The 13,519-nt window shown below is 34.4% G+C and overlaps 1 long non-coding RNA gene across 1 annotated transcript in view; it reads left to right on the top strand.

Moving 5' to 3' along the window:
* LOC143648528 (uncharacterized) overlaps positions 1–13,095 on the top strand; it is a 68,779-nt gene extending 55,684 nt beyond the window's left edge. Inside the window, exon 4 of the long non-coding RNA XR_013158607.1 lies at positions 12,947–13,095. This is a non-coding gene — a long non-coding RNA (uncharacterized LOC143648528). The remainder of the gene's footprint in view (positions 1–12,946) is intronic.
* The last annotated feature ends 424 nt before the right edge of the window (positions 13,096–13,519 follow it).

Below are 13,519 nucleotides of genomic sequence, written 5' to 3'. Positions count from 1 at the left end.
CCCTTACTCTGAAGGAAAAGGCAACTCTGTTTAACGTGGTGATACGGTAACACCTGGTCTGACCTCTGCCCACCTCCCCAGCCTGATTTCATGACAGGGTCCCAAACCCTGGTTTCATGCAGCCCTATGACCTCTGTCTAGGACACTCTTCTCTCTTTCCTTTCTTCACCTCTGTGCACCACCACACATGGCAGAGTACTTTGTGCAATTCTCAACATGTTTCAGATCTCCTCCCAAAGTGTGTATTTTGAAAATAATGCTATTTATTTGTTCTCTGGTACTTTTGGAAGGAAGAAACTAAAGCTTTCAAAATGTCTTGAAAGCTTTTTGTAAAAGCTTGGTCAGATATAAAAGTAGAAATTTCAAGCCTTCAAAATCCAAATTCCATCTCTAACCATTCCATTCCACTCTATTTCTTTTATTGAAAACCCTAGGTACTGTAATGTTTTATATTTCAAAATTACTTTCCATAGACAACCCCTGAGTTCTATCAATGGCTTTAAAATTTTTTATTTCAATCTTTCTACTTCCACACACTTGATTGTAGTTTTCATTATTCCATTCCAGAGCTAATCCAAGAAACTCTTAATTATCTCCCAACATCTCAAACTCCCGTAATACTTGAAGAATATTTTTTAACTTTCTGATCTGTAATTGTCTCTCTCCTGCTCTCAAATAAGTTACAGTTTACCTAGGATATTCAGAATAAAATTCAAACCTATTAAATTGTAATTCAAATTCATGAACAATTTGACACTATCTATAGTTTTAGGCTTACCTGTGACTATATAACCCTTTATATACCTTTACCTCCTTCTACTCTTATACACTGAAGGACAGAGACAGTTACCTTGTTCATTATTTTAAAACAATGTTATTGAGATACATTCACATAGCAAACAATCCATCCAAAATGTTTAATTAGTGGGATTTAGTATATTCAAAGAGTTGTGTACTCATCACCACAATCGATTTTACAACATCTTTTTTTTACTCCAAAAAATAAAAGCTCTGTACACCATTAGCAATTACTTCTCACCCCCTCTATCCTTCTCCAGCCCCATATAACAACTAAACTGTTTGTCTATATAGACTTATTTATATTTAAATTTTATATAAATAGAATCATGCATTATGTAGTATTTTGTGTCTGACTTCATTCACTTAGCATAATATATTTTTAAAATTACTTTTTTAATTATAAAAGTTGTAGGTTTATAAAAGTCATGTAAACAGTACAGTGTTTCCATACATCCCCCCCCATTGTTGACACTTTGCATTAGTATGGTACTTCTGCCACTACTTAAGAAAGAATATCAAAATTGTACTATTAACTATAGTCCATAGTTCACATCAGGTGTATTTTCTGCATATACCTCCTATTATTAACATCTTGTATTAGTGTTTAAAGAATTTTCAAATTTCTTTATATATCATGTTTTGGATATTGAGCCCTTAGCAGATATGTGCTTTCCAAAATTTTCTCCAAGTGTATAGTTTGTCTTTTCACTTTCTGGGCAAAGCCTTTTGTACAAAAGGTTTTTTTTTTATTTTGAGGATGTCCCATTTATTCATTATTTTCTTTTGTTGCTTGTTCTTTTGATATAAATCAAAGAAACCAATGCCTAACATAAGAAACTGAAAGATGCTTCCCTAAATTTTCTTCTAGGAATTTTATAGTCCTGACTCTTATATTTAGGCCTTTAATCCATTTTGAGTTAATATTTGTATATGGTGTGAGATAGTAGCCCTCTTTCTTTCATATGGATATCCAGTGCTCCCAGTATTGGTTGTTGAAAAGACTAGTCTTTCCCAGTTGAGTGAAATTGGCAATCTTGTCAAAAATAAATTGGCTAAGGTGAGAGTCTATTTCTGAACTCTAAATTTGATTCCATTGGTTGATATATCTATTCTTGTGCCAGTACCATGTTGTTTTAACCATGGTAGCTTTGCTCTTTGTTCTTTTACAAGATTTTTTGGTAGGCTTTGGAACTTGGATTGGGATTCTGTTAAACCTGTAAATCATTTTTCTTAGAATTGACAGTTAATAATATTTAGTCTTCTGATCCATGAACACAGATTGCCCTTCCATTTATTTAGGTCTTCTTTGATTTCTTTTAGAAATGTTTTATAGTTTTCTGTATACAAGTCCTTTATATCATTGGTTAAATTTTGTCCTAGAGATTTGATTATTTTAGTTATTATTGTAAATGGGATTTTTTTCTTGATTTCCTTCTTGGCTTGCTCATTATTAGAGCATAGAAACTCTACTTTTTTTTTGCTTGTTGATCTTTATCCTGACATTTTGCTGAGTTCATTTATTAGCTCTAATTGCTTTGTTGTTGATTTTTTTTGGTTTTATACATAGGATTATGTCATTTGCAAACAGTGATAGTTTTACTTCTTCTCCAATTTAGATAACTTTTATTTATTTTTCTTGCCTAATTGCTCTGACTAGAACTTCTGGTACAGTGTTGAATACAGTGTTGGGAATCGACATCCTTCTCTTGTTCCAGATATTAGTGGGAAAACTTTCAGTCTTTTATCATTGAGTATGATGTTAACTGTGGATTTTTCATATATGCCCTTTATCATGTTGAGGAAGTTTCCTTCTAGTTCTGTTTTTCTACGTGTTTTTATCAATAAAGGGTATTGAATTTTGTCACATGCTCTTTTGCAACAATTGAGATGATCATTTGTTTCTTTTCCTTTTGTTCTGTTAGTGTGGTGTATTACATTAATTGATTTTCTTATGCTGAACCACCCTTGCATACCTGGGATAAAATCAACTGGATTGTGGTGTATACTTCTTTTCATGTGCTATTAGATTTGAATTGAAAGTATTTTGTTGAAGATTTTCCGTCTATATTCATACAAGAATTTGGTTTTTAATTTTCTTTTCCTGTCTCTTTGGTTGTAATTTGCATGAGTTTTATTTTTCTGTCATTTCACTTTCAACCTATCTGGCTTTGGTATCAGGGTGATGTTGGCTTCATAAAATGAGTTAGGTAGTTTTCCTTCTTCACACTTTTGGCAGTGTTTGAGCAGGATTGGTATTAAATCTTCTTGGAATGATTGGTACAATTCACCTTTTGAATGATTTGTATAATATACCTTTGAGGCTGTATGGTCCTGAACTTTCTTAATTGGGAGGTTTTTGATGACTGGTTAATTTTCTTTTCCTGTACTTAGTCTGTTGAGGTCTTATATTTCTTCTAGATTCAGTGCAGGTTGTTTGCATGTTTCTGAGAATGTGCACATTTCTTCTAGGTTATGTAATTTATTAGCATACAGTTGTTCATAGTACCCTCTAATGATCTTTTAAATTTCTCTGGGTTTAGTGGTAATGTCCCCTTCTTGTTTCATTTATTTCCATGTATCTCTGTTATTTTTTTCCTCCTCACTTTTGGATTAGTTTGCTGTTTCTGTTCTGTCCAGGCATGCAATTAAGTCTTTGATTTTAGCTCCTCTTTTTAAATATAAGCATTTAGGGCTATAGATTTCCCTGTGAGCATTGCCTTTACTGTGTTCCAGAAGTATTGATTGAAATCATACAAAGCATATAGTCAGAGAAAATGCTTTGTATGATTTCAGTCTTTCTAAATTTATTGAGACTTTTTGGTGACCCAGTGGGTGGTCTGCCCTGGAGAATGATCCATATGCACGTGAGAAGACTGTATATGCTGTTGCTTTGGGATATGTATTAGCTAGGGTTTTCTGGAGAAACAGAATCAGCAGGATATATCTGTAAATATAAAATTTATAAAAGTACCTCATGTAACCATGGGGATGTAAGAGTCAAAGATCTGTATGGCAGGCCATGAGCTGGCAGCTCCAATGAAGGTCCTCAATGAACTCTCAAGAGGGACTCACTGGCTGAAGCAGGAAGAGTAATTGTCTCTTCTGAATCTCTCTTAAAAGACTTCCAGTGATTAAATTAAGTGCCACTCACTGCAGAAGACAAGTCTTAGCTGATTGCAAATGAGGTCATCTGTGGATGCAGCCAACATAGTTATAAGTCCATGAAATGTCCTCACAGCAACACACACGCTAGGACTTGCCCAACCAGACAACCAGGCACCGCCACCTGGCCAAGCTGACACATGAACCTGACCATCACAGGGTGCAGTGTCATGAATATATTTATTATATCTCATTCACTGTTCATATTATTCAAGTTTTCTGCTTCCTTATTGATCTTCTGTCTAGATTTTCTGTCTATTGATGAGAGTGGTGTATTGAAGTCTCTGAGTATTCCTGTAGAAGCATCTATTTCTTCTTAAGTTTTTCCAGTATTTGCTTCATATATTTTGGAGCACAAATATTTATGATCATTATTTTTTCTTGGTGGATTACCTTTTTTATTATCATATAGGGTCCTTCTTTGTCTCTTGTACTACCCTTTTACTTTAAACCTGTTTTATCTGATATTAGCATAGGTCTTTTTTGGTTATAATTTGCATGAATTTTATTTTTCCATCATTTCACTTTCAACCTGTTTGAGTCTTTGGATCTACAGAGAGTCTCATGTACAACATAAAGTTGGATCAGGCTTTTGTGTCCACTCTATCAAGCTGTGCCCTTTGATTGGGGAGGTTAGTCTGCTAACATATATTTCATTACTGTAAAGGCAGTACTTCTGCCATTTTGTCTTTTGTTTGCTTTATCTAATTTTTTTTGCTCCTTTTTCCTTTACTGTAGCCTCCTTTTCTGTATAATTGATCTTTCCAATGTATCTGACTGATCCCTTTCTCATTTGTGTTTCTATATGTTTTTAAAATACTTTCCTTGTGGTTACCCTGTTTACATTACAAAACCTACATCAATAAACCACTAATTTTTTTTTTTTTTTTTAAAGGGAAACATTTTTAAACATTTTCTTGTTTTATTATATTTTGTTTGTTTGTTTGTTTTTTACATGGGCTGGGGCCGGGAATCGAACCGGGGTCCTCCGGCACGGCAGGCAAGCACTCTTGCCCGCTGAGCCACCGCGGCCCTAAACCACTAATTTTTAAAGCTCAACTTAACATCAATAAACTAATACATGTTTTCTGCTCTCATATCTCTCTGTTTCTCCTCTTTATATTGTCTGTCCCACTTTGCCACTTCACATTTTACACATTCATTACCAGGAAATATGACTTTTTCTTGAATTGTATTCTGATTCTTCTATGAATTAAAACATAGAATTGAATATTGAGGACACATGACTACTGGATTGTGCCTTTCTTCTTTTAGTTATCCTTCTTGATGATTTTCATTTCTTCACGCTATGCCAAGACACTCTCTCCTGTCTTTTCCTTTCAATCTGCAGAACTCTCTTTAATCATTCTTGTAGGGCAGGCCTTTGTTGAAGTCTGTTTTTGTTTATCTGTGAATATTTTAAACTCTTTCTTATTTTTGAAGGATAATTTTACCAGATAAAGAATTATAGGATGGTAATTTTTATCTTTCAGTACCTTAAATATATCATAAGACTTCATTTTTGCCTCTGTGTTTTCTCACGAGAAATTGGCACTTAATCTTATTAAGGAGATCCCTTTTACGTGATGAATCACTGTTCTCTTGCTGCTTTCAGAATTCTCTCTTTATCCTTGGCATTTGACGTTCTGATTATTATGTTTCTTAGGGTAAGTCTATTAGGGTTTATCCTGTTAGGAATAGGTTGTGATTCTTGGACATGTATAATTGTGTCATTCATGAGACTTGGAATTTCTTGACCATTATTTACACAGTATTCTTTCTTCCGATTTCCCTGTCTTATCTTCTGGGACTCTGTGATGTGTATGTTGGTGTACTGAATGCTGACATTCAAGTCCCTTAGAGACTGCTCAATTGTTAAATTTTCCTTCTATGTTTTTCAGACTATATGATTTCAATTTTCCTGTCATCTAGTTCACTGATTCTTTCTTCTGCTTGTTTACAAGTGTTGTTATATTCCACTAATGTGTTTTAAATCTTTATTATTGTGACTTTCATCCCCATAATTTCTGTTAGGTTTTTTTTGTACTTTCAAATTCTTTATGCTTACACATTGTCTTCTTAATATCCTTTATGTCTTTATGCATATTTTCCTTAATCTCCTTGAATTGATTTAGGGGATATTTCAAAATCTTTGATTAGTTTTTCCAACTTTTGAGTCCCCCCTCAAGTTTTAATTTGTTCCCTTGTCCCATATCTTCCTGTTTCTTAGAATGGCTTATAATTCTTTTTGCTGATGTTGAGGCATCTGATTATCTTGATGAATTAACTCTAAAGGTCCATTCCTCCCTCTTGTCTGAGATTTTATTGTTGATTGACTTTGTGTTAAAGCTCTTCTTTGATGCTTGGTTTAACTTATTCTAGGTGTTTAGATATTTATTCCATGTTTTACTGTTCAAATTTTTTTTTTAGCTCTTCATCTAATAACTTTCCCTGGTTATTCAGAGAAATTTTTAAGATTGCATTTTTTGTACAATTGTTTCACTACTAGAAGAGAACTTCTTTTCCTTTATTCCTTCTCTGGGAATCTTGATCTGTTCTGTTTATTTTTGCATAGATTTTCTTCTCAACTCTGATGGTTTACTTAAATGATGTCCCTCCCTCCGTACTCCATTTTCATTACACGTTTGATTTCTTGTACTTAACATATTTTACAGCAGTTTAGTTTAACCCCTCTTTTTTTGTTCTTGTGAGGTTTTTCTGCATCTGGTTTCTTCCCTATTAGGGTATCCTGCCCCAACAAGCCAAATGAGGTCAATCTAGTAAAGTGGGTCACTTTGGAAAAGTCTGTTTTGCCCTTAGGTTATCCAACCAAATGAAACTGGATTGAGTGAGGGCACAACAGTTCTTGTCAGCATTTCTATCATGGTCTCTATGTCCCTCTAGCCCCCCTGGATGCTTCTTTTGTATACAGCACTTCTCAGCACCTTGTGTTCTGCCCTGGGTCTCTGCCAACTTAGATTCCTGTGTCTGGATATGTGTAGAGCTCTAACTTGCTATTGTGAGTTGCTGTACAGTCTCTGTCTGCAGTGGGAGGGACCCCCCTGACCGCACTGCCTCTGGGGTCCTCCCCAGGTATATGGGACTGAGCAAGGAAGTAGAGTGGGGAGAGACTGGCAGTCTGGGATGGAATTCTCCTACCTGAGAATTCCAGGTTCCTTTAATTCAGCCTATGTGGAGTCCTTCTCTAGTCTCTACCATCCTCTAGAGATCTAAGCAAGTGGGAATTGTCCTTTTATCCACTAAATCTCTGCAGGCTTTTTCAGGTTATCTTATGTCACCATGAGGATATCATCATCTTCTTGTTCACTTTTTTTTTTTTCTTTGCATGGGCAGGCATCAGGAAGCAAACCCAGGTCTCTGGCATGGCAGGCAAGAACTCTGCCTGTTGAGCTACCATGGCCCGCCCTTTTTGTTCACTTTTGACTTGTCCTCCCACCCACAATTACACACATACACAGGCACATACACATACACATACAACTACACAGCCCCTAGCAGGGTGGCACTTAATGGAATGTTGCTGATCTTTAACTTCATGATTGCGTAGAGAAGTGACATAATTCAAGTAGCTACAGTCAAATTCCAAGGAGACATTTTATGCACATTAAAAAATAAAACTCTTTGCAGGACTTAAGCCTTTATAAAAAAGATATCTATATTCCTACTTGCCATATGAGCTGTCATCTACCCTTTTCAACTAACCAAACCTAGATTTGTGACTATCAAAGGGAAGAGACAGACTGAACAGGAGCAAATTGCCACATTCTCAGTCTGGGAGAACATAGAACATCAATCAGAACAAAACATCAAATCAGAAGCCATTTTCCAGCAGCAGGTTAAGTCAGAACAAATGAACAACTCGAAGGAACTTACTTTGTGATCTTAATGTCTTTCATAGAGCATTAAGATCTAGGTATCCTTCACTGCTTTCCACTGCTGCCTCCACTCAACTTCAACCACAAAGATTTATGTCAAATTGATTACCTCCTGGACATTTTAGGAAGTAAATATGACATTTTAAATACACTGAATAAGGAATACCGTCTCTCCAAGAAGGCAGTGATCAGAGGAATACTATTGTCGAACCTGTCGGGTTAGAGAATTTCATTTGTCTCTTACTTCTTACATAACTAAATTGTTAAAAAGCAGCAATCTTTGTATAAGACATCTGGATAGCACTATTTTAGATAGACTCCAAACAAACTTACATGCTATAAAACAGAAAAAGAGAGATGAAGAAATTGAGCAAGGGTAAATCATCAGAGGAAGAGATTATTTAGCTACTACTTGGTCTCATGTAGTGGTAGATTTGCCTTCCAAGTCTAAAAGGGTCTAAGGCATCCAAGAATACTCTTCGCCAATTGGCAAATCTTCCACCATATGCGCATCACTCAACCTTTTCTGGAGAGTAAGACAGAAAGAACAAGCCAATCACACCAAATGTGCCTTTCAGAAGAACGTCATCTAGTTCACCTTAATGGAAAAATGAAAATAGTTATAAGATGACAAGCAGTTCTCATATTATACTTGGAAAAATATGCAATAAGGAATTTATTCAACTGTAGTTTTAGTAACTATTTTTAAAATATGGAAGTCTTATATTTCCTGAGAAATAGAGAATATTGACATGTGCTACATGGAATGCATAATGTTATGGTGCTAACTGAATTGTTACAATTTTGAAATACACCCCCTATTTTAACATAATATTTTTTATTCTAACATTGTGGATATTAAATCTGTAGTGAAATTCAGAATGTAGAATTTACAAATTCTCATTTATATAAGTACATGGTGGGTGTTAAGCAAAACTCTATGTACAATGCATGTGATGTGACTGGGATAGAAGATTTTTGCCATCAACAATTACAGTAAAAAGTAAATTTTTAAGAAAAAAATTTAAAACTTTTTTTAACTTTTTTATTGTATAGTATAACATATATACAAACCAAAGAAATAAAAAAGCAATAGTTTTCAAAGCACTCTTCAACAAGTAGTTACAGGAAAGATCCCAGAGTTTGTCATGGGCTACCGTATCTATTTTAAGGGTAAAAATCTTTTCAAAAACAACTTGGGTTCACTCCTAACTAGATCAGAATCACATTTTCAACTTACTGGTTAAACTTCTATGGGAGCTGTACCTGAGAAGATATTCTTGCATGGTTGCAAGATACTTCTGAGCATTGATTTCGCAACTGCCAACAATGATTAGCATATTAAATCTATGGGGGGTGGGAAGCATGGAGGGGAGAATGGGAACTACATTGGTTTTATTAAAAGACCTCTGCAAATTCTTTGAAATGTCTCCCATCCATCAGTGGGGTCTGTATTTCCTAACCAGGGAAATCTAGGCAGACTTTTGACCATACAGAAGGCAGTGGCTAGGTTGTTAAAAGCCATGTAACTTGCACCCACTTCTCCTGGAATGCTTGCTTTTGGGTTGTTTTGTCTTGGGTGTGCCAATTGGAACCCAAGATGTGGGAAGCACAAGATACATAGAGAGGACATGCATAATACTCTAATTGACAATATATCTTTGAGAGATTCCAAACTAGCTGCCAGACAAAGAGAGTGAAGAGGCTTCCAAATGCTTTCAGCCATTTGAGTCTTCCTGGCTAATGCCCCAGACTTTGTGGAGCAAGGATAAGTTGTCCTCTCTATGACCTGTCTACATTCCTGACCCACAGAATCATTAATATCAAAGTGATGTTATATTCCACTAGGTTTTGATGCTATTATGCAGTAATAGATAACCAGAAAAAATAATAATCATCAAGATAATAATTCACATATTAAACTTGTGTATTTAAAGTTTTACATATAGCTGGTGTAATCTTTACTGCAAACTGAAAAACAATTACTTTAAAATCTCTCTACACAGGAAAGCATTCAGAGAGGTTAAATAACTTTCCTGAGATCACACTGCTTTTAAATTGAGTGGTTGTAATTGAAAACCAGGTTTGCCATGGCTGAATACCATTTTTTTTTTAATTCTTGATTTTTTTTCTGGTCATGTTTATAAAAGCCAAAGAAAAAGAATCATCCTTTTTAGTGGATATTATTTTAATGTTTCTGAGGCTCAATATTCTAGACATTTCTATCATGATTCAAATGAACATTCCAACATTTTAGTCAAAAAAACAGAACGCATACTTTTGAAAAACATGCTGTGAAGGGAGAGGCAGTTGCTGAGTTAATATTTTAGTTAGCCTGGTATCTGACCTTCAGTAGATACATAAGACATACTTACTAGAAGAAAGAAAGAAGTGAATGAATGAAAGAATAAATGAGGAAACTAGCTATTATTAAGTTTTTACCAGAGTTCCTTAAGGAGTTTTCTAAGAGAAGTTAATGCCCACATAGAATGATGTAATACTCTTTCATTATCATATTTGACTATTTGAAGCTATGTTTATTGTAAAATGAGCGTGGCAAATGTTATTTATTCCTTTCATTACTTCAAACGAGTAAATACCTTATTTAAGTGGGCACTTAACTCATGCTCTTTGATATCTTATACTATAAAGCATAGAATGGGCATATAAAATGAGTCATGATAATTGAACCATTTCCACAAAATAAACTTGAAATTATTGCAGAGCAAGAATGTGTTTTCTATATCTCACAGAACTGCAAGAATAAAAAACATAGGACACAGGGAACATTTTTAACATTTTTGAATTTAGGATGCTACATAAAATAAACCATATCTCATTAATATTATTAAAATATTGCCATCTTAAAGAAGCAGTATTGATGTATTAACTTTTTACTGATGATTCTCTTGATACTAAAAATCAGGCAAATAAAAAAAAGAGTGTAAGCCAATACAACCAGTTTAATAAATCTTACATTATTGCTAAGTTATTAGGTTAATGGTGCTTTTAGGTGAAAAGTAGATTCAGAAAGTCATAGGGGCTGGTAAGGTTAATCACTTAACTGACGGAAACCTGACCCATGCATCTCAGATTCATCATGGCCCCATCTCAGATTGATTTTATTTCATAATGGATTAACTCAGCCTCGCAGGATTTTATTGAAGAAATTTTTCTACAAAGTTATGCACAACTTAATGATTAAAAAAAAATTTGTCTATAAAGTGAAGATCTTTTAAGACAAAATTCTGTTATTGGAATGTACAGATAACAGACGCTTTCTGAAGAAGCTAATTACAAGTACTACTTACAATTATAATCCATCAAGCAAATTAACTAATATTAACACACTTATAGGTAGCTATGACAAATAAGTGTTTCAAGTTCAATTTTTATCTTTGGTTTGTATGGTTTTGTATGTTTTTTTTTTTTCATGATATGCCTCTGCGGCAATGCATAGCCAAATATTTCCCACATATCTACTCTACGGTTGTACCTGGTTAAATAATGATATACAAAACAGAAACAATCCCTGCCATCATGTTGGTTAATTAAGGAGCTAGACATTATTCTAATCACTCGAACTAAAAGGAAGCTGAATCTGTAAGAAAAGGGGAAATATACATTGTGTTGAGATTGTAACTTAAAAGGATTTTTTTTTTACATGGGCAGGCACCTGGAATCGAACCTGGGTCCTCTGGCATGGCAGGCAAGCATACTTGCCTGCTGAGACACCATGGCCCACCCACTTAATAGGCTTTTACTACTCATTAGATGAGAGAGCCAAAGATATCTAGTTGGTGATGGTAGCACAGTTTTGTGAATGTAATTAATAGCATTGAATTGTACACATGAAAATGGCGAACATGGGAAATTTTGTGTTGTAAATATATAGCTACAATAAAAAGTCCATCATTTGGCATGATCTAGGTTTATTCAACTAACCAGAGAAACTTCAATGATTATAATTTGAACCCAACGGAGGTTGAAAACCTGTTCTTCTGCTAATCTTTATTGTTCTTCTAGCAATAAAGTCAGACTTTATTCTCCTGTTCTCATATCCTACTCCTGGATCTCTCTCTTCTCAAGAAAATTTAAAGAAAGCATGCACTGTAATTAAGAGAAATCGTCTTCTCTGCCACCACTATATCCAGCTCCCTCTAGTGAAGCATCCCAGCTATCAAAAGGACAAATCTATGAAGTCACGCTCATCCAGTGATGACATAGTCAGGACATCAGCAGTCCTGGTCCATGCTGAGCTTTGCCATGCTTGATTTTGTTTTCTAATAGTCTCCCCACCATTTGCATGAGAATGAAATCAACAATATATGTCTTTTCTGCTGCTCTCTTTTTCTTAGTTCCTGATTTCCTGTGGGTGATTTCACAAGTTCTGACAACAAGGAACAAGCACGTGCACTCATATTTCCTTGTATTTGGTCCCACATAGAAGCATTTTCCCCAAAGAAGCTACAATGTCTTCAGAATCATAGCTCTGTTAAAAGTTATACACTAATTTGAATTACCTTCAAGAGTTAGATTTTCTGAATTCAGAATGCTTAGTTTCCTCCAAAATAATGAGGCATATTTTCTCCACTTATATATAAAGAAAATGTTGATTTATGGACTTTTCGTGAAAAAAAGGAGCACTATTCCTTTAATCTAAATTTGTCTATTCTTGCTAAAACTTATGGCTTTTAAATGAGAATTGTTTTTCCTCCAGATTTTACCCATCAGAGTTCAAAAGGTTTAAGTTTGAAACTTTTACAAAAGCATAAGTTCTGATTACTGTCTTGGGGATGAAAACAAACTGATGGACATATTAAAGAATTAGTTCCATGTTGCGATACATTAAGTTATGAAGTAAAAGTGTAAACTGCAATGCTTTAATATATCATGCATGAATGCATTTTGTTTTATATTGTGGTGTGAGAAGGAAAACATAAGGACATTAGGTAAAATCATTCATTCTTAGCCTTTTTTTTTTATTTATACTGTACGTGGATGAACAAGAGCTTATCACTTATGTGGGTTATAATGTATTTGATAGGCAGACAAGTATATTTCTTAAAAGTTGCTCATTATTACAGGTGCTGTGAAAGATCTATGTAGAGGTTATGTTGAAGGCACCAAGAAGGAAGCTGATAATTCTTCATGGATATAAGTTTTAAGAGTCATGATAACTTGGGGTTATGTCACTTGAAGTGACTTTTTTAAGATGAATAAATCAATTTTTAAGTATCAGGTTTTGTTTTTCAATATTGTAAATAAATAATTTATGAACTCTTTTTGAATTCCATACTGGCTTGCTCCTGCCACATTTATACATCATCACCCTTTCCAAATACCAATTCTTGTTAACCTACGAAATAAAACTCATTTTAATTTCAACATGACCAAAACATAATATAGATGAATTACCAGAAGTTCACATAAAATATTCCAAAAGCAAATGAAAGTGACATTTGTTTAATAAACTCTTTATGTATCGATGCACTGGGCTTTCCTTCATTAACATGACTATTCAGAGCCATTGTAAATTAACTAAAATGTAACAGTAACATTTTGAGATCCCCCAATTTATTCTTGATTAATATCTAAAGACATTAGCTTTCATTTTATCCTCATTTCCCACTAAGATTTACTTTCCTTAAGTAAAGTAT

The sequence above is a fragment of the Tamandua tetradactyla genome, chromosome 10, assembly GCF_023851605.1.
Source record: "Tamandua tetradactyla isolate mTamTet1 chromosome 10, mTamTet1.pri, whole genome shotgun sequence".
NCBI lineage: Eukaryota > Metazoa > Chordata > Mammalia > Pilosa > Myrmecophagidae > Tamandua > Tamandua tetradactyla.
The sequence above is the reverse complement of the archived record's forward strand: the minus strand, read 5'-3'. Positions and strand labels throughout refer to the sequence as shown.